Genomic DNA, 22,547 nt, shown 5'->3' on the forward strand with positions numbered 1-22,547 from the left:
AAACTGTGCAGTGCTGCAGCTGAACAGATCAGCAACTTTGGGCCAGAAAGAAGGCTCTTTCCAAGAGGCGTCTCTGGAGTGTTAAAAATCACGCCGGATCTGGGCTCTCTCGTTACAACTTAACAGATGGTTTGGCAGCATGTGGATGAAAGAGTTATCGCGCGGTGTTAGCTTCTTGTGCCTCCTGTTTATTTGTTTACACCGGTTTTGAAAAGCAGAATTTGTGTGTGTGCGCGCATATATGTCTTATGTGTATGTGTGTGTAACACAAGCTGAATTCCTTCTGTGGATTCCTGGCATTGCTGAGGTGAAGCTCAGAATTGAGTTTGCTTGAGTGTAGCTGCTTGGCCGAGCGGCACATCATTGTGACACTTCTCATTGGCTACGGCTCCCTGGACCGATGCCCTACTGGGCTGCTTCATTGGTTCTTTGAAGAGAAGGGCAGTGTGCTGGTTGGCTTTGAAGCTTTGAAGTTTCAAGAAGCTTTGCAAGGTTCCTAAAGTACTTTACATGTTGAGTATTATACAACAGCACTTATCAAGCCATGTCAAGCCAGATCTGGTAAGTCTGATTTAGAGAGCAAACCTGGATACCCATGAGACTGAAGGATATAAGCCTGGTGGATGTTTATTGTGTGTGTGCCTGTGCGTGTGTGTGTGTGTGTGTGTGTGTGTGTGCGCGTCTGCGCGTGTGTGTGTATACACGTCACACATTGCCTATACCTCTCTTATGCTTCCTTATGACACACCCAGATGAAGAATATTATGGTGTTTATTTACAGTTCTGAGCCTCACAAAGACAGAGAATTGAGGTACCCTCAATAAAAGCTGAATAACAATAAGCGTTTAGTAAACAGAACTTGGACCAGCCAGGAGTTATATTGGCGAAAATGGCATTTTAAACCTAATTTTGGTTACCCTAAAGAAGGTATAAAAGTAATCAAAAAAGAAGCACATTCATAAAAGAGTTTCATTGCTGAAATAATGAACTAATTTTTGAATAACCTAGGCAGGCAACTGAAAATTGAGCCATACACGGAGCCCTGGATAAATGCATGTTACTGGGCACCAGCTCTTACTTCCCTCCTCTTCCCACGTGCGGGGGTACAGTTTGTTACAAGGAGGCCCGGTAATCACGCAATTTGCGGCGAAAAGCAGCAAAAGTGGGGAAAGCGTTTTATCGCGGCTGCAAACAGGAGGAGTTGTAGGGTGAGCTAAATGGCTCAGCATGCCCGGAAAAGCTATTTTCTAAATGGATGCCTCTATATACGTGCCACTGATAGAACTCTTCCCGGGGTATCACTGGCTGGTAACAAGATTGTCTGTCTCTCAGTTCCTTCTACCAGCGCAGTTTATTTTCTTGGGAAAAGTGGAAAATGTCTGAATTTGTTTTGAGCGGCTTAGCTGGGGAAAAAGGAAAGCGGCAATGGACTGATCACTGTTTTGAGTGTGCAAGTTTTTATTTTTTATTATTTTTTTTGGTGCTCACCCAATACACGGGACCTGAGATGGGTCTTGGCAGCCTCCTGCCGTCATGGAAAGCTGACAGTCAGAAAAGCAACGTCTAATCCCAGACGGCAGCCTGAAAGTTTAGCCGAAACAAAGTGAGGGAGAGGCGAGAGACTGACAGCAGCAGCCCCTGTCGAGAGAGAGCTGGCCCCTGTTGAAGGAAGTGGCAGACAGCCGACATTACCTTATTATATTACTTACATGCTGAGAGAGCCTGCTTTCCTGGAGTGATTTTACAGTGTGGTGCTTGTAATGTTCAACCTCATGCGCTCTGAGATGTGAGGGGGACTGCTGGGTTGCTGCCAGAGCACTTGAGGTGAGGTACCTCTCTCAAGGGCACAATAGCTGTCTCAGACCAGGGATCTGTGGCTGCGCCTGTTCGGTTCACAGTCCAGTGCCCTAACCGCTGCTTCACGTTGCTTCCTTAAAAAACCCTTAAAAAAACATTTGTGCAGCAGCAAGGTCACACTCTGTAGAGTCTCATAGAGACCACTGCCTCTGCTCCCCTACACTGTCCTTCCCCTGTAAGCTGCATCTGGAGCGCACAGAGCTGAGTCGGGAGTGTGGGGTGAGTTGTGTTGGGAGTGTGTCTGTGAGTATGGGGTGAGTTGTGTTGGGAGTGTGTCTGTGAGTGGGGGTGAGTTGTGTTGGGAGTGTGTCTGTGAGTATGGGGTGAGTTGTGTTGGGAGTGTGTCTGTGAATGGGGGGTTAGTTGAATCGGGAGTGAGTCTGTGAGTGTGGGGTGAGTTGTGTTGGGAGTGTCTGTGAGTGTGGGGTGAGTTGTGTTGGGAGTGTCTGTGAGTGTGGGGTAAATTGTGTTGGGAGTATGTCTGTGAGTGTGGGGTGAGTTGTGTTGGGAGTGTGTCTGTGAGTATGGGGTGAGTTGTGTTGGGAGTGTGTCTGTAAGTGTGGGGTGAGTTGTGTTGGGAGTGTCTGTGAGTGTGGGGTGAGTTGTGTTGGGAGTGTCTGTGAGTGTGGGGTAAATTGTGTTGGGAGTCTGTCTGTGAGAGCGGAGCCTGCTTTCCTCAGCCTGCTTTCTGCTGTCTCTCAGTACTGCTGTATCATTACTCCTTACGGCATTGTCTGCTCTGCTCCCCACAGCCCAGCACAGTGCAGGATTACCCAGTTACCCAGAATGCACTGCAAGCAGGATAATCAGTGGATTTGGAGACCTGGATTTTACTGGTCTGAAACAGTGTTTTGTTTCGGGCAGTAATCAGTTACCCACCCAGAGAACACTGACTTCAGAAAATTAGGTCATTTTTTCCCCATCAGGTTCTTTTAGTTGATTGCTCTGATTCTGTGTGCGACTGACAGACTGAGTCAGTACTTAGCATTGGTCATTTTCTGCTGCAGTAACCCTAGATGTACATTAAGCTCTTATTGAATATAATCCTTTGAGGCAGGCTTTAACGCAGCATGCATGTTCTCCTGTGTGTATGTTGTCTTTCATCATGCATTTACATTCATTGTGTGTTTTATCCCCCCCCCGCCCTCCTGGCCCCCTCCCACAAACTTGCATAACATGCAATAAGCAATTACCTGCTTTCAATGCTGTTTTCAATTTTGTCCAATTGAAGTGGAATTATGTGTTTGTCACAGAAAGAAATGGAGACAGACTGACACAGACAGACAGGCAGTGAAAGAGAAAGGCCATAATGCAAGCTGAGCTCACTGTGCATCTGAGCTTCCAGCATGGCACCTATCATTTTATATACGCCAGCCCTTCAAAGGGACATCGTGCCTGTCTCCCATCGGTGTCTCTTCAAAAGAACGGAACCTTCCAGACCGCTTAAAAAAGGCTTGGTCTTTGTGTTCTCCTTTCACAGCTAAACTGAAGGACTAAATCTGCGCTGATTTTCCCAACTCTTATGCTCATGATCAGAGTGACAATGAAGAAAAATTGTCTGAAGAGCAGCGTGTAAGAGAGATGATGAAATGAGGGACGAGGTTTCAGAGTGTCCTCCGAGAAAGCTTTTCAGGAGTTTCCGACTGCTGCCTGTCCGTATGCATGACTGGAATGAAGAGAGATGTTATTTTTTGCCTCAGTTCTCTGGAGACTGCATGTCATTAGCTGTTGCCGCACCATTGCTGATGATCTTGTTCAGACGTTGTTTGGCGGCACGGCTATGTAACTTTATCATAATGACTTTTTATCATGTACCACGTGTTTTAGCATTTACCATTTACTTTTCTGCCAATGCAGATAGGGAGTTAAGTTTTTCCGTACTTTTTGAAATAATTAGATAGGAAAATTGCACTGACTTTTTTGCTCATTTGTCCTTTGGGTTAATGCAGGAAGTAGAGAAAGTTGGAACACTTGATTTATTTAATGTGTATTCTCTCATCAATATTCATGGCCTGCCACCCCAGCTAAAAATGTTAAAAAATAAATCATTGACATCATTAATTGTCCTGCCTGAAAGTCTGAATCATTGTCCATTTCTGCAGTGAGTCAGAAGCAGGTGTTGATTTTGGCATCAGTGGAAATTTTAAAGTATCAAGTTTTTACAAATAGCTTCTGGACTTTCTGGGGTTTTGCCTGAAATCATAACCGTTTGATCACCCCTAAAAAAAGGCGTGGCACGTGCGTGTGTGAAGCCTCCTACTGGTGTCCACCTGTGTCCTCTTACCACTTTTGGATCGTCATAGCCTGGGCCCATTCACAGAAGACAGGCTCTCTGTCCAGGGAGGCGATTCTTCTCAAAGAGAAAAGAAGCAAATCCACTCTGCATTGATTCTTGGCAGCGAACAGGACCTGGCCTCTCTGGCTCCTCAGCACATATGGATGGTTTTGCAGAGTTTGAGAACTCAATCTGCTGCCAGTCTGGCATTGCCTGGGCCTTTTGTAAGGTGGAGGGGGTGATATTACTTTCCTAAAAGCCTCTTGGGCAATGAGGGACCAGCATCATCCTGCGTTTTTACTCCGCCTCCCCCAGCTCTCTGGGAAAGTGTAATTAAGTCTGCTGTTAACGACTGTGAGGAGGCCATGTCTGACGTTAGCTTTGATCTGAATGGCTGCAGTCTCCGCTCCCTCCATTTTGTAATTTCCTCCATCCTGGCGAGCCTGTGTAACGGAGAGTGTGATGCTATGTGGAGAGTGGGGAGTTGAGGATGCGGGGAGAGTGGGCACCATGCTGCACAGAGTGGGGACAGTCAAAGCTGGGGTAAGAGGCGTGGCGTTAGATGGAAAGTAGGCTGTGGAGGTCAAGGTAACATGCTTTTTAATTTCAATGGAGCCATGCCAGTCAGCGTTGTTGCTCTTTGGGACAATTTGATTCGTTATCAGTGAGCATTTAGCTATTTCATTGATGGTTATCTAGGTCCAGCTGTCAAAGCAGTGAATGACCTCAAACTCTTTGTTTGAGAAGGGCCTGCACTGAAGTTGGCACTTTGTATTATATCAAAAATTGTGGTGGCCTGATTTTGGTGAATCAACTTGCTTCGCCTTTATGAAATAAGTCCAAAATGCAAGATTGAAAACAATAGAGTGCTAGCCTATAGTAAGATAGAGAAAGAATATTAATATTTTCTGGGATTATTAGGTTGTTTCCCAAAAGTTTTTCATGTTGTCAAAATGGGTACTTTTTTCCTCAATGATCCAAGATTATTTCTGTTTTCAAGATTTGCTTTTGTATAACATTATTTTATTTTATTTTTAAAATGTAGTCAAGGCATGAAAATGGGATGCAACATAATTTGTAAAATATATATACTATTTTTAGCCAAATTATCTGAACTCAATAACAGGATGATATGATATCTAATGTTAACTATAGACCAGCCATAGGTAAAGACAGTATCCATCAGTACCCATTGTTTGTGGGTAGAGTAACAGTAGAGCCCTAACCGGGGTCTCCTAACTCCCAGACATACAGTCATTTATCCAGCCCATTTCAGTTAGTCTCCTCGATGTCAAGACAACATATGCTGGGCTCACTGTTCATTTACATAAGGAAGCTAATCGGCATGAATAATAAGCGTTCAGCGCTTTGCTGGATCTCCTCTCTCTTTGCCCCATCTCCCGTTTTGCCTCCTGTTTTCTCTGCACACACGGCTTGTGTTCTTCGCTCTCTGTCTCTCTCTCCTTCCCCCTCTCTTATTCTTTCTTTGCCTCTGTTCGGGAAACCTCATGCAAGAGAGCTAAAACTGTGCTTTGATATGCAGTGAAAGAAGAGAAAAGTGCGTGGGGAGAAGAGGGATTATAGAAACAGAAATGAAAACAGTTGCTTTTGACTGATCATTTTAAAAAGATGAAAATAGGGGGAGAGGGGTGAGGAAAATCACATGTCCCCTGTGGCTTTAATTAGGGCAGCTGCCATATTATTATTATTATTATTATGATTATTATTATTATTATTGGATATTAACAGATTGCATTTCTGTCCTGATCGAGAACAGCTATGGAAAATGGATTGGATGTGGATGGTACATTAGGGTAGTGCACCTGCATTATATGCAATGTTATTTTATCTAAGAATGTTTCTCTCTCTCTCTCTCTCTCTTTCTCTCTCTCTGTCTCACTGTGCGTGTGTGTGTGTGTGTGTGTAACACAGGCATGTGGAAATTCTGTGCTATCTTTGCCCAGCCCAACCTCATTCTCTCAGACCTCACAGAGTGACTGTGTAAAAGAGTGTGAGAACATTCCACACCCATACTGTCCAACACATTTCCCTAACTCTGCATTTCCCTCACTTTCTGGGAAGATAATTACATACTATTTCCTATTTCCTATCTTAAAAAAACAATACAGAATTTCACTGAAATCAAGCACTGAAAATATCTGTGACGGATTATGCTGTGTAGCTGACTCCAGCGATTTCCAATAGTCAGCCTGTAAAACCTAAACCCACACTTTCAGAAATAATCTGAACCACCCTCTAGTTTTCCCAACACAAGCTTTTTTCTATTCCCCACCCCCATCCGTTCCTCATATGCAGTTGGTCACCCAGTGCTACATGCTAATCCTTACCCTGCATGACACAAGTAATGGGGAATATGAGCACTATCAGGGAATGATGCAACTGCTGATCATTGTAATTGGTTTTTGATTTGATAGTACGCACGTAACTCTGTCAACAATTTTGTAGAAAAAGCTGAGTGGTTTTAGCAAGAAATTACCTTTAAATCAAGGATAGAGGGGGAGAAGGTACACCCCCCTACCATGCCTTTATGCTGCTCCTGAGTAACACGGAATAGCTTTTAGTGGCTCATTATCGCTCCTGTGGAAATAGCAGTGTGTGTCTTTGGTTTTCATTCCCTCTCTCGCTCTCTATTTTCTCTTTCTCCGTCTCTTCGCATGCTCTTACATTTAGCATTCCATGGCCGGTCTGTTGGACTCTGTTATATGTCCTTAATGCACAGTGTACAAGAAATTGCTCTGGTTCCACATTGGTAAAAGGGAATTTATTTGGTGCTAATTATCGTAGTTTCAACGGAGCCAACAAACATATTAACTGTCACCCTTTTGCCGTTACTATGATATTAAGCATTGAATAATAACGCCCATGATTTATTGACAAAATTCTGTTCTAACAGAATAACAGATCTAACAGTACCATAACAGTCACAACACACAACATTACAGTGTTTGTAAAACACTGAGTTAGATAAAGCAGGGGACAATGGAACCACAGTGATGTTGTCATTAAACCTGTTTTTATAATTATGGCATTTTATCCCTGTTTTTATGGTAATTGAGCTGCATTTCTTGTATGAAAGGTGCTATACAAATAAAGTTTATTATTATACATTATTATTATTATTGTCTGAATTTCCTATTTATTGGTGGTTACAGATGTAACATCACCGCCTGCTGTAAGGAGAGCAAATTACATCCTTCTCAGACTGCTTTGTAGAGAATTCATTTGCAAATGCACATGCTCAGGAGACAGCTTGCAATCTAATGGGTACACTTCACCATGTTCCACATTAGCCACAAACTTTGTGTACTGTGCATAAAGGAAGCAATCAATTATTATGGTTGGAGTGTACAGTAACTGAAAGTAGCCCGCATCTTTGTCTCTTTCTTTCTCTCTGTCTCTCATTGCTCTCTTCCCCCTCCCTCTCTTTCCCTCTCACTGGGGTGTGAGGGGATGGTATTAGAAAGTGTTGGTTTTTATGTAATGTGTAGGTTTGTGTGTGCTGAACAAAGGGATATCAAAAGTAACCCCTGCCCCCTGCCACCCCCACCCCCACCCCCACCTCGTCTCTCTCTGCCTCGGTCTTTGGCCCGATGGTGCTCCAGTGCAAGCACACCTACTGCTGCACAATGAGGCCGATGGAATTCATGTGCAGCAGCCACAGGAGTAAGAGAAGTGAACGAAAGAAAAGGAGCAATAGGAAATGCAGGAGAAGGTGGGAGCAGGAAAAAAACAGAGAGCAGGAAAACTAGAGAAAGAGCAGGAAAAGGGAAGAGAAAAAGGAGAGGAGTAGCAGAGGAGGAAAGCAGGAGAGGGAAGAGGTGGCGTTGTAGCAGAACCTAGAGTGCTCTCTCAGTAAGTGCACAATAAATGACTTTGTTGCGTTGGATTTTTTAAATGTCACTGGCTTGAATAAAATAAAGAAAAAGCCTTTTTATTTCTGTTCTATTTTATTACCTCCACTTTGGGCCTACTGTAAAAAAGGATTTTTCTCATTCCACTTGCCATTTCATTTTAATATATTCAGTTCTTTTTTAAACCCTTCCAAGTTTTCTTCCCTAAATGTTCATTTTTCCAAATGGATTTAATTAGGTTTCTCTTTTTGAATGTGTCACCTTGGTTCTTTTATTGTGTTTTAGGTTTCTTTTTGCTCTTCCTTTATCTCTCTCACACACTTCCTCCCTTACACTCTCTCTCCTATTTTGTCTTTCCCTCTGTATGTCTCTAACCTCTGTTTTTCTGTATATATATTTTTATTCTCTCTGTCCTACTTCTCTCTCTCTCTCTTTTTCTGTGTCTTTTTCTGTTGTTCTCCACCCACCTGAACGCTAGTAGTGACATCACTCACCACCACCCCCTTGCTTCAGCACCAGTACCTGTCCTCCCCACCTACTGGCCACCTTCTCTGTCTGGTTAATTCCACCTGGCTGTGTTGACCAACAGATGTTTAGTCTTACTACTCCAAACCTATGTGGCTGTTTTCAGCAGCTGCGGCCCCTCAGGCACCATTTGGGTGGGGTCTATTGGGTGGGGCTGACACCAACCTGTTGGGTGAGGTGGTGTGCACGTGTGTGTGTGTGTGTGTGTGTATGGAGCAGGGAAGGGAAGGTGTGCGTTCTGTCTTTTAGTGCCAGTACACAACCCCAGGCTTGCCCATCCATGGAACTGGGCAGTGTTACGCAGATTAACTTCAACTTTGAGGACTCTCAAGCACTCATTAATTACAGTCAATCCCTGCTGCTTTGATAGCTTGTGAAAGTTAATGTCTCGTGAAACATCCCCCACCTTTTTCCAGTTGTCCTGTTTTGTGATCTGTTTTGGTTTCTAGTGTCAGTGAAGGCAGGTCTCTTGTATGCAGGCCTATGCAGTTTTGAGGCTAATCAACTTGCTGCTGTGGCCAGTAAAAGCTATGGCGTTCCTATTTGGCTAAAGATCCATGAATGCTCTGAAAGTCCTGTGATTACACAGGTTGGGGGGGAGATAGGGCATACAAGGTTTCTCCTACTGCATTGACAGATTCGATGCAGCAGTGAGCATTAAGCAAGCCGGAGGGCTTCTGGCAATCTTTTCCCACCCCACTGCACTCCACTCCCTCTCCCGCCCCCTTTAACCGGGACAGCACTTCCTGACCATAGACTGACCCATCTGTCTGTCTTAGGAGAGTGGCCAGTGTAGAGCTGCATGTAGGGGTGTGTCTTCCCTGTACAGAATATCACTGTTTCGTTGTCTAGAGCACAGCATCTGGATCTCTTCAAATAAGCCAGACACTGATGATACATGATAGGCGCACTCATGAAGGATTTTGTGAAGCTTTGCAGCGCATACATTCCCAGTCGGTCACTGGGAGAGGAGAAGCTGAAATTTTCCTTTCAAAACCTTACTGCACAGTCCTATCGCATGTCAAAAGTAATAGTGTGCAGGTAAATGTGTGTGCATTGCTGTAATATTGTTTATGAGAATGTGCATGTCTATTATTGGACTCCCTTAAAAGAGAGGTAATTGAAGGTATTATCTGAAAATTGGATGTGGTCCTTTTCCTCTCTTATTTTTTGTGGTTATAGGGTGTGCTTAATTTTTTGCTGGCCCTGCAGATCCTTCCTCTTCCACTTAGGTAGCTTTTTTGTCAAGTCTGCCATAATATTATTAATACAAATTTGAGAGCAGGCCAGATATCCATGTATCTGGGCAGACAAGAGGAATTATACAAAATGTCTAGCTTTGGGTCACAGAGGGGGGCTGCTGCCACCCCCCTCTCCTCCCATTTACTGCTCTGTTTGCTCTGTCTGCCAGAAAATTAATATAGTGAAGCACATCATCTTGGAAGATTAAGTCAGGTGTGAAGTGTGTGCTGTACAGAGAGAGAGAGAACGTGAGTGCGTGTGTGTGTGTGTGCGTGTGTGTGTGCGTGTGTGTGTGCGTGCGTGTGTGTATGTGTGTGTGTGACAGAGAGAGAGAGAGAGAGTATGTGTGTGTGAGAGATTGAGAGTATGTGTGTGTGTGTATGTGTGTGTGTGACAGAGAGAGAGAGAGAGAGAGAGAGAGAGAGAGAACGTGAGTGCGTGTGTGTGTGTGTGCATGTGTGCGTGCGTGCGTGTGTGTATGTGTGTGTGTGACAGAGAGAGAGAGAGAGAGAGAGAGAGAGAACGTGAGTGCGTGAGTGCGTGTGTGTGTGTGTGTGTGCATGTGTGCGTGCGTGTGTGTGTATGTGTGTGTGTGACAGAGAGAGAGAGAGAGAGAGAGAACTGGATTCAATCCCTCTGTCTCTTTGATGTGTGGCTGATAAGCTGTGCCTATAAATATTCCAAATCGTAGTTGCTGTTGGAAAGAAATGAGCTCCTTTTTAACAGTCTTCATCAATAACCCCCACCCCCCCGAATGTCCACAGTGGACCATTTTTCACAGAAACGTCCTCCGTGGAGTTTGTTTTTAATCTTCCCTAATTGCATTTATAGGAAGGAGCCATTTACAAAAAAAAAATCCCTACCTGCCATATGGCAAGCATCTCTTTGGCTTTTTTTTACAAAATCGTTTTTTTTTTTGTTTCTCGGTCAAAATGACACGACGCGCTTGTTTTTGTCAGATGTGAGGGATGCCAATGGCTTTCTGTCTCTGTGCTGATTTCCTTTCCCCCTCCTGCATATGTGTGATGTCTCTGAGATGGATGTGGCCTTCACCCATCTCCCAGAATATACAAGTCAATGATTTGGTTATAAAAATACAAGACCCACAGACTCATATGTAAAAGCTATCGCTAATGAGTTACTATACAGTCTGGTGTTTATGTAAATCTCAGCAAGTCAAGTTCTCTGTATAAACCACTGAAGGAGTCAGAGTGTGCCAGATGTGTGTATTATTTATTTAATGTGTTGCATTTACAAATTGGGCTTCAATCTTTCTTTGACCCCAGTCCTAATGCGGAGAGACAACGAGGGGAGCGTGAGATACCTCCAGGGAAGGGCTTGTGTGGGGGTCTATTGAAGCATTTTTCACTTGCTTGTATTGCATGCGTATTTGTTTACTTTGTTTGCAGCTGCTATTGAATGAATTTAAATGACTGTTGCGCATATTGCAGAAAATATGTTGGCACCAGTATGGACTTTATTGTCTCGGATGTTTCTTACATGAAAATGCGTGTTCATAATGTGACCTAATGCTCACAATCAGCAATTTTAGTTAAAAAAAAAAAACAAAACAAAAAAATATGTATTATTAATTTCTTTCAAATGTGCAAGGGCTTCTTGCTTGATTCTGTTTTGGAATAATCTGCTGTATTAATGGTGCTATATGAGCTGTTAGATATTTTTAAGAATGTGCACTTATCTATAAGCATATAAAACAATATGCATACCATGAAATAAGTCTATATTTTGGACACCATCACAAGTATTGTGATTTCCTACATGTGATCTACATTTGTTTTTGTCATTGTACATCTAATGACTGTCAGTGGGTCAGTTTTAAGTTTGTTCACATCAGTTTTGATGTTGGTGCTAAGTTGTTCCTTAATCTTGGATGTCTGCCCATATTAAATTCAATTCTACTCATTATTTACTGAGGGAAACCTATGTGTTAGTAGTGTACTGGTTTTGGATGATGCAATGACTTAACAATGGGCACTTTGACGCACTTTAAGTGTCCTAATTTCATTCCTAGTGTAACTGTCTTAAATTTAAAAAATGTCAACACTGCAGACGAAATAATATAATATTGTGCTGTCCTGTACACAGGTAAATATGGTAGTTGATGTACTCATTGCAAATGACCATGTAATAAAGAATATCGTAATACACACAATTATTGCCAACAAAATATTACTTCTCAACCATTTAACACCAATTAACTGTTCTTAGCTACACACAGTTGCAACATACAGTATAATCTACCAATTAAATACAAAATGCAGGCATCAAATCAAAAATATTTCTCATTGCCAAAGAACTAGTGTAATGCACCAATTCCTTTCTTTCCCCGCATTCCTGCATATGTCAACTTTTATAGCCTATGTAAGGAATGCAATTTTCTGCCACGAGTTTCGGAAATTCATCACAATTGGTCCTCATCACCTAACACTGTATGCTACTTAGCTAATTACCTATTGATTTTTTAAGAACATTAATTGCTGATATCTTTATGTATTTGGCAACATGACACATTGTATTCTGCCTGCTGATATTCACAGAAAATGCCCAGTGATGTAGAGTCTAACCCTCTTGAACCAGAAACATTTTTTTCATAGCAGTGCTTATACTGTATAGTGTATGTGTACTAAATATGTAAATAACAAATATTTTGGTAATTGTATACCTGCTTTCTCTATAATGGTATACTCTTTTTTTGTGTGATGGAGCCAGGAGACCTTTTTACCAAGCAGAATTGTCAATAGGCTAAACTTAAGGTCAGTGTTCATATATGTATATTTTCATATCTTTGGCAGTCACAGGCTGTTGCAGCACCTCTCTGCAATTACTCTCTGTAATGCTGGGGATTAAATCTCCTCCTCTGACTGAGATGAGAGACAGTGTGTTTACAACAGCACTTTTTAACATAGTCTGAAAAATTCCATTGGAAGTTTTACATTTCCAATGGGTATCAAATGTATGGATATTCATTTAAATCCTTAATGTGCACATATTCATATTTTACAATTCAGCCTACAACAAGTTCCTGATTTATTGAAGGAAGACAGTAAGCACTGCAAGGTGAGAGCTCTGTCTACCTGACCACTCAAACTGTTTCCATTAATCGTTTATTCCTCCGTATTTGGAAAAAACGGACTAATTATTTTTTCATTATGTAGTAGTCTCTCAGGGTTTTTAATGTGCAATGTGCAGTCAGTCTGTTGTTAGTAACAGCAGGAGTGTAATTGTACCCTGAGAAGTGAGAGGCCACTAATCAGGAGAGACACAATGCATATAGTGTATGTGTCCCATCATTTGTCTGAACATAGCTTTCAGAACTCCGAAATACAGACTGTGTTCCATTCTGGCTTTTTACCCATTCATCTTTTTTCTTTTAACCCTGATCTTTGTGAGAACAGTTCAGGATCATCCATGAGACATTTCACCCTCAAAGCACCAATCAGGAGACAACTATAATTTGCTCACCACATTTATTGAAACATCATAAAGGAAGCCTTTTACACTAAAAATATAAATAAATAAAAATAAACTCTTTATGAAGTTGTTTTGGAATTATATTATGGTTTTATCTGGGTAAACAAGTTTGTGTTTCTGCTGATTCAGTCGTTTAAAGGGAAAGGGGCGGGGTTGGGGGGTGGGGGGGGCGGATGCCTGGCGGTGATGATTCAGGTCTCATTCTGCTTTGGTTACCGCTGTATGCCATTTAACCCGATTGCCATCCCTACCCCCATGCTCATTTTCTGACCTATTCTCCATGTGTGGTGTTAATCCTGTCCAAATGCTCTTTGCTAGATTTCCAGTTGTAACAGCTTTGAACTGTGTGATGAGTCTCTTTAGGGCTTTAGCATGTCTGCTCTCACTGGGCCAAGGGAGGGGCCCAGTGAGGGGGGAGGGGAGATTCAGACTCTCATCTTAAATTCTGGCCTGCTTCCCAAGTAAGGGAGAAGCATGTATCAGGTTATTGCTGTGTATCCAATATTAGATTGGACGTCGGTGCTGACAACAAAATCACTAAGTCAGATTTGTGGGGCAAGCTATCAAATCAGGCAACAGAGTAGAGTGTTTCATCGTCAAGTGGACAAGTCTTATTGGGCCATTATGATATGGAAAACAAAAAAGCAATAAATAGAAAAATATATAAATAAATAACTTGGCAATTTCCAGCAGGGTGGTTTGCCCTCCGTTTCCAATTTTCTGTGTAATTTTCAAAAGTGCATGCGAATAGCAACGGTTACCAAATTCTCGAGAGAAAAACCAGGACATGAAAAGGCACCAATTTCATTTTGTGTTCTCTCTTTTTATTTTCGTCCTAGCAATTTAATAAATGTATTTTCTGGATCCATTCTGATTGGGAGTATTATTTGGAGCTCATTTATATTCCAGCAATCCAAATCCAAATCTGTTTGGGCCATTAACATGTGTCATGCTGGTATTAGTCTGGCCTGTTTATTTTTTAATCCCCAAGCCAGACTTTCTAGTTCTTTAGGCCAGTTTCTGTTCTTGAATTAAGCTATCATTATGCCCAGTCTTACCTGTGCTGCTGCTGTGTTGAAAAATACAGATTTTCAAAGATACAACATTTAAGCCAATTTTTATTGGGAATGGGTGCTGATGAGAGTGATTTGGTCTGTAATGGATTTATTGTCTCCACAAACAGCCGGCTGCAAACAAAGCTGATGTGTGTTATCTGGAGTGGGCAGGCTTGTGCCATTGTTAGCGGGCAACAATACCACATTTTGTGGTATCAAGAATATTGTATTGAAAGATTGCATATGTACAGGTGTGGGCAGGTGTGTGGTATTGGAAATGGGCAAATGTCCAACCGTTTGGTTTCGGGGGCTTTTTTGGTATACAGGTGTGTGGTATTGGTAGGGGGCATATGTAGCGTACCGGGGCTGGTCAGTTTAGGTTGGTCAGGTGCAGTTTCACCTGTTGACAGATGTACGGCTGTGTGGTAACAGGAGTAGGCAGGTGTACAGGCATATATTATTGGGAATGGGCAGGTGGTTGCAAGTGTGAAAAGGTATCTGTGTATGATCAGGTGCACAAAAGGTAGAATACCCATTGGCTTACTGAGAAATGGCTTTGAGTCTTTTCATTAAGTGAAATTAAAGCTTAGATATTTTTCTGTTTTATTCTCCTGCCACACCCACCGGGGGCCAGGCTGTACGAATGAAACAGATATGCCTCCCTGGCTTCCATCTCTCACCTGTCTGCCTGGCTCCAGCTATTACCAACACACCCCCTGACTGCTTCATTTCCCAATGTGTAACGTCTCTCTGAGCAGGTCATAGGCTCAGCCCTGGGAACTACACGTGGGCTATTTTCTCTATTTTCCCCTGCCTGAAGTAGCAGGGCATGGGCTCTGTAGCTGTGTCTCAGACCCAATGTGTGGATCAGCTGGAGGAAAGTGTGGCTTTTGGTGGCATGGTGAGATCAAGTGAAAAACATATTTGAACTATTAATTAGACCCTCACTGGCCCCTCAGGATCAGAGCGGTCGTGTAGCAAAGATATATTTCTGTCTCTAAGATAACAAAATATCCAATCAACTGAGGCAAAAAGACGCACTCACACAATACCCACTCTTTTTGCCACTTTGAGAGTTTTGGTGGAGAACATGCGGGGTTATGTTTGGGGTCATGTCAGAACCTTGGCTATTTTAGATGCTAGAGGAGCCACAGTAGTATCAGCTGGGGGAGTCGGATGTGTTTTTTACTCATCACTCCTCCTCCTGGAATTGGAAATAATGGCTCACACTTAAAGAGCACTCCCCTCCCACACGCTCATACACGCACACACCGGTGCAATACTTCAGCAGCAAACAACTGCTGTCCCAGGAGGTCAACAGGGTGCGGAGCAATAACCCGCACACCCTCTCTCTGCCTCCTGGTGTGTGGCGGGAGGCGGGTGCGCCGCACGCATGCGTGTGCGCGAGAGGGAGCCGCGTGCGCTCTGCAGCTCACAGACACGGTGCCCCCCGCGAGACGGATCGGGTGTGACCGCACGGAGGCTGGAGCTACCAGCCCCCATTTTGCAGCGCACCTTCGCCAAGACTTCAAAGGCAGGCGGAATTAACCTCCAGCGTCGAGGGGCCTGTGTCTGGCATTGGCAATTTCACATCACCCTCATTTTATTTCCAGATCTGTAAAAAAAAAAAAAAAAAAAAACCCAATTCATATTGTAATGCGGCAGGAGAGAGAGCCTACGGACATGGTCAATGAATTCGTAACCTTGAGTACGAAGATAAAACTTCAAAAGACTGGATGTATTCACGACTTCTGCTCTGTGGTACCTCACGGTTAACTGATGCCAACAATAATGTATTTTAAATGAGAAAATGAAATCTGTGGCAAGGCATTGGTGGACTGGTGTTTTCTCTTTTGTTTAATACAATGTGAAATGAATCCTCTTTTAAATTCGATATTGGACTGTTTATTTTAACAGTGGTGACACATCATGGGGGGATTGCTCACCAGGTAACCGTTATCACAGTATTGCCTCAATATTAGTGACAGACATCGCACCTCACACGTTAGATCATCTCACCGCAGTTCCTCTCTTTAAAACATCCTTACCCACAAGCCTCAACTCACCAGTGAGCAAACCACAACTTCCTCCCTGGCCTTCACAGAATTCTGCAAGAATATCCCTTTTCTTCACGGGACAGTGGTCATGTCTTTCACCTATCGGTGTTGGAGGTTGAGCAAAAGCTGGATAGCATTAGTCGTGAAGTAAAGCGTTCTCTCTGCAGTGGGCCAAACTCAATTTACAATGGCTCAAAGTGAAGGTAAACACAGACATGGGCAGAATCGGCCCCCACTATTATTGCCTCCGTCACTCCATTACACTTTTTTTATACTCTTTTCTCAGCACATTCATTCAATTCCTTATCTATCGTTTTCAATCTTTCCAGCACTAAATTCCTGCTGCACTTTCTACACAACTGCACACGTGTATGAAATTATGATGATGATGCCAATAATAATCACAATAAGAAATAAGAACGAGGTGGTGATATTTCTATCTCTGCAAACCAGCTGCACTGTGGAGGCTCAGTGTTAATAAAATGAGCCTTCCCCTTTCCTTCCCTTCTCCCCCCCTCCCCTCTATTCTGCTCCCTACACATTATTTGGCTCAGGCTGCCCTGACAGCTACTCTGTAAACACATTTATTTTTCATTACAGCTTTTCTTTCTCTCTCTGTCCCCCTCTCTATTCAGGGTTAGTTTCTGTGACTAACCATGTGTGCACCACCTCTCTCTCTCTCTCTCTTACTCTTCCTCTCCCTCTGTTGCTTGTTTCCTTTCTGCTCCATATGCCCTCATGTAGCAGCCAGTACATCCCATTACAGTCCTCCCCATTTGCATTTGGAAAGCAAGACAAATGAGCTTAATGATCTCGTGGCACTTCTTCTTTGATCTCTCCTGCTCCCCTTGCTCTGTTCCTCGCTCTCGCTTGCCCTCCTGTTCTGGGTCTCTGCTGAGTTCCTCCACGAGTCATCAGTAGTGTTTCCAGCGTTTGCACATTTGTGTGTGTGGGTGTGTGTGTGCGCACGCGTGTGTCTGTTTTGTTGACACTGTACCTGTGGACCTCTTTGCCTAAGGACTGGAATTAGTTCTGTTGAACAACACTAACATTATTGTCGCTGGTGCACAGAAGTAATTCACAGTGGGAGGGACATTAAAACAATACTAGAATTAAAACAACAATGGCCATGTCCAAGGGGAAATCAGGGAAGAAAACAGAATCACAAAGCTGACATCATTTGTCCTAGTTTACAAAAAAAACTAATTTGACAAAGCCTCTCCATGTTCCAGCATTTTCACTTTAGGTTATGTCTCCCGCTTTTTAAAATGGCTTTAATTGACCATGTTTTTTTGTCCTCTCCCTTCCACCTGCTGCTCCTTTTCAAGCTGTGATGACCCTTGTGTTGTTGCCCGTGGAGCCAGAAAGGTCAGATCAGCGTAGTGTGCAATCGAAGGCACATGCTACGCAATGCTGTCTCCTGTCACCTGTGTGAAAAGGCATTTCCACAGATGAGCTCACTTTTGGCAAATCAGCAGTATCGCCAGTCGGGTAAACACTGTTAGAAATGGATGAGCAAAGCAAGGGAAATCAAATTGTGTTACCACACGGACATGCTCTGGGTCTCTTTTTTTCACTGGCAAAATAGAGCCATTATAAATGAAAAAGAGAATGTATAACCTATGCACACAGCTAGCCTATTTTTTGTTTTGGTTTCAAAATATGTTGTGATGTCTTTTAGGCTTTTAAAATGTTTTCTTGTGTCAAATCAGGACCATTTTAATATAGTGCCTGGAAAGCTGGTTCTTGTGTGGTGGTAAAAGAGCAGCAAGTTGTCTGAAGCGTGGAGTTTGTATTGGAAAAAGAGGATGTCCTTGACTGAATGTTAATAGGACAGGGCCGTTTAGTAAAGTGAATTGCTGTGAAAGCAAAGGAATAACTTGAGTGTTCTCTGAATCTGTAAAGCCTTTTTTGGTGATTTTAATGCTTTAACACATTTCTGCCACAAACCATCAGTTACAGTAGGTTGAATAAATAATAAATGCCATTAAAATTCTATGTTATAAATAATGCTGTCACACATTTCCCACACAAACCAACCCATGACCAAGACCAGCTGACTGCAATGTGTTCTCTATATCCAGAGCACAAACATTACTGTACAATGTAACCACTGTTTAACACCAGAAAAGATTTACTGTAGCATATGTGATGCCTTTTTATAACATCTACTTCTTTTAATTGCCTTTTGAATAATTGTCATGGTTAACTTAGGTGGTGCATTCTTCAGGTTTGTCTTATTCAGCACACGCACACACACACACACACACACACACACACACACACACACACGCATGCACACACAGGCACACACACACACATGCGCGCACACACACACACACACTAGCTGTACAAGTGAAGAAAGACAAACAATATCCCCTCTAACAGAGCAATAAAGAAGGCAGCTGTGGGGGTTGGCTGCACAAAAATGTAGCTGTTTGGTATTTGATGGGATTTATCTGCAGAAATAGCGGAGGCAAAAAAAACTGCTGAGCTTTGTAGTATTGCCGTGCCTTGCGCATCCGTTGTGGAGAATTCACCTGTAAGACGGTGGCACATGACTACCTTCCCATCCCCCCGGCTGCTGAGGGAGAATTCACCTGTAAGACGGTGGCACATGACTACCTTCCCATCCCCCCGGCTGCTGAGGGCCCGCCTGTCAAACTATTGGCATCAGCCACCTGCCACACCTCCTCCACACTACCTTCTGGAACGCCTCAGACACTGGGCCTGGCCACAGCTGGTGTGGCGGTCTGAGAGGTGTGAGTATGACTGTTTTTTGAACAGGTGGCATGGGCTTTGCTCTCTAGTGGATAAACCTGTCCTCGGTGTGGTGATGGGGACACTGTGTTCTGTGTTGTAGGTGGATGAGATGAGGTATTAAACTGCCAAGAGCAGTGGTGGCAACCCCATTGTTTCACTTTTAACTTTGAAATGAGATCATTCCCATGAATTTAACTGACTTTTGCTGATCAGAAATATCATTCTGAGGCATGGCTGCATTACTCTGGTAGTGCTTGAGATGAGGATTCTATGCTTTCTCCCTATTTTGATAAAATAAACACTGGTAATGGATAAGCAATCCTCCTTCCTTTTTCTGTTAAGCCTTTATGCATGTATGGGAAATAATGGCTAAATGGCAATTTTTCTGCTCATTTAAAATATAAATAGGAAACTGAGACACTTTTTATTATGATCAGATTTTTTTTTTTAGTACAGAAGGCAAAGAATCAATATATTTCATTCATATTGATTTACTGCCGTATTCATGCTTTACCATAACACAATATTTCTGGTTGCAAAAAAAAAAAAAGAAAAGAAACACAGTTTATGGAATATGCATTAAGTCTGTAGACATTAACACAGATTCACGTCAACAGATGTTCTGTTGTAAAATATTAGGCCATCATCCTTCACAGTTGAATGCACCATTGAGCGGTGTGAGAACAGTGCTAGGGATGTAAAATTGTTCCAGTTTTCACCCAGTTTTTCCCGCATTTTTCACCCACTTTGAGTTGCGCAGGTGCTAAAGGACGGGCTTTGTGGGTTCTGGGCTGCTGGGCCTTGCCGGCGCTGGGCCTGTGAGATCTGACACAAGAGAAATGGCGCAATATGAAGTCCTCACAGTCAGTGCCCCCCCCCCACCCCCCTCCCCTCCCTGAGGGATGTTTGATGTTAAATTTAGTGTTAAATGAGTGGAGCTGCGGTGCTTTAAACCTGGGCTGGGAATTCATAGACCAGCTGGGCAACTGGCAATACAAATAATACGTTTAAAAGAATGAGTAGAATAGAAGCGCTGAGAGGCAAGGAGTGAGGGAAAGAGAAGGGCTGGGAAGGAACTGGAAAGAAGAGAGGATAAGCAGGCTTTGCTTTTCTTGCTCGCTCTTTTTGATTCCCCCTCTTGCTCACGGTACCCTCCCACACATACTCTCCTCCCTTTCCCAATCACTTGACTCACTCTTTAAAATGCTTGCCTGCTCACTCTCATTTATTTGCTTGCTCACTCACTCAGTCACTCACTCACTCGCCCGTCTGCTCACCGACCCACTCACCTACTCACTCACTTATTCACTCACTCTCTCACTCAATCTTTCTCACTCACTCGTTTCCTCTTATAGTCAGTACTTCCTACACTCACTTCCAAATGCATCTTAACCCGCAAATTTTCTGGAAATTTTCTGTGTCTGCGTCATGTGTGAACAGGAGCAGGCGTCAAATACCTCAGATTTCCTGGGACAGGACCTAATAAGATTTATGGAAATCTTCCACCACAGCTTTGGTGTCAACAAAAGCAGCAACAATTCTGGTAAAGCACGCAAAAGGTTACGACTCTCTTAGACAAAACCTTTTGTTTTCTACCACAGTTTCTTTTAATAAATACTTTTCTGATTCTATCTTCTCAACAATTCTTGCAGATATGAAACTTTATGCATTATATTGCAGCTGCATTGTGTTGCTGTTCCTGCTTAACAAGGCTTTGTGATGGCATAAGATTTTTTCAAACTTATAAATGATTGTTTTGAGTCATTTGTCCTCATGGGTCCTCAAATTACACAATGCAGCTTCAAATGTTAGGTATATTTAAAATGGTCAATGTACAAAGACATTAAGTTAAAGCCGCTCAACGTTTTAAGTTGCTTTTTTACCCAATGTAGCAAGCTGGCCTGCAACCATGTTGGACACACATAAATGGCAGAAACAGCTTAGCTATTCAACTTTGCTAATCAAATTACTTTCCGTGCATTTTATCGAAAACAGATCGGCATATACTGTAGGTATTCATTTTTTCATGATAAACCGTGCTTCTATTGTTAATAAAACTATAGCTCTGTGGGATCATATAACTGTGCTTCAATGGCTAAAGGTGTTACTATAAGTTATCTTAAAACTACCACTCTTCAACTGTGTTTGTAGGATTTACATTTCTGCCAAAACTATTTTTCAGTGAAGTACCTGAAATACATTCATATTTGTCATGCATTGTTTCGGTGGGTAAACATTCTGCCATGACTAATCTACCTGAAATGGTCATGTCCTGTGTGAACAGACTTGACGAGGATTTATTCCCTATATCCGACCTATGTATGAATGGGGAAAACAACTAACCCGATAACTGAACCCACCAATTTTGTGTGTTCCATGTGTGAAAGGGGCTTGAGACAGACTCACTGCCTCAAACACCTGTTCTCCTACGTTTGCCTGCATGTGTTTCTTAACTTGATTTATTTTTCATCTTGACCATGATTGTGGTTTCATAATTGCATGACCCTACAAAGTGCTATATTTAGAGACATCATGCTGAGTAATAAGCAACCACTGCATGCTGTTAAAGGAAGTAATAAGCTTTCTGTTCTGTGCTGTCCATGAATCACATATAGCCTTCCTGCTGCAAGTGTCCGTGTCAAGTGTATGCCCTTTCTTCAGAGAGGCTAATTAAAAATGGATGGGTGGGATTGGTGAACCACAGTATGCTATACTGTGCTATACATTGAAGTAGCAAATCCTGGGCTGTCTCCTTCTACAGTGGGGTGTGCATTTGTCACGACGACGGAAGTCAAGTGCTGCTCTTATGGGCGGGTGTACCAGTGTGCGGGCGGCGGGTGTCTGGGGTGTTTTATAATGCTTCTCTTTTGTCTAATGGAGTGGGCAGAGAGAGGGGGAGAAGTTTTGAAGACAGCCTGAATTGTGTTTTGAATCTTTTTTTCATGTCTTGTTTTAGGAGGCATTTAGGACAAGGGGTGGGCGAAAATTTTCAGCTGACAGAACAAAAGAAGCGTCTTCCTTCTTTCAGATGGCTGGAAGTTTTTTTTTTTTTTTTTGGGAGTTTTAGGAGCTTGTGTGTTTTGTAGATGCAGGTGTTTAAAGGTTATCAATGAGACCAAATTACTTACACTTCTAAATCTGAATCAGACTCACAGAAAACATTTAGAAATTCATAAAAAAATATGTGACTATCCATAAAGCATTTCACTTTATGGATTGTGGGAGACCAGGGAATATAGGACCTGAATATGTGCTAAGGCCCTGCTTATGAAACGAAACAGTTTTGCTTTCTGCGATACAAGAGAGCACAGGGCTGAAGATGAAATTCACCACATTAAAGCAGTGGAGTGTCTTGTTATGTCCACGCTAATGAAATACTGAGAACAGGTCAATCAGTCACTGCCAATGG

At 42.7% G+C, this 22,547-nt stretch overlaps 1 protein-coding gene across 4 annotated transcripts in view; it reads left to right on the forward strand.

Annotated features, from left to right (window-relative positions):
- cacna2d2a (calcium channel, voltage-dependent, alpha 2/delta subunit 2a) overlaps nucleotides 1–22,547 on the forward strand; it is a 235,593-nt gene that overhangs the window by 11,845 nt on the left and 201,201 nt on the right. The gene's annotated exons all lie outside the window — the stretch shown is intronic.

The sequence above is a fragment of the Anguilla rostrata genome, chromosome 11 (genome assembly GCF_018555375.3).
Source record: "Anguilla rostrata isolate EN2019 chromosome 11, ASM1855537v3, whole genome shotgun sequence".
NCBI classification, from domain to species: domain Eukaryota; kingdom Metazoa; phylum Chordata; class Actinopteri; order Anguilliformes; family Anguillidae; genus Anguilla; species Anguilla rostrata.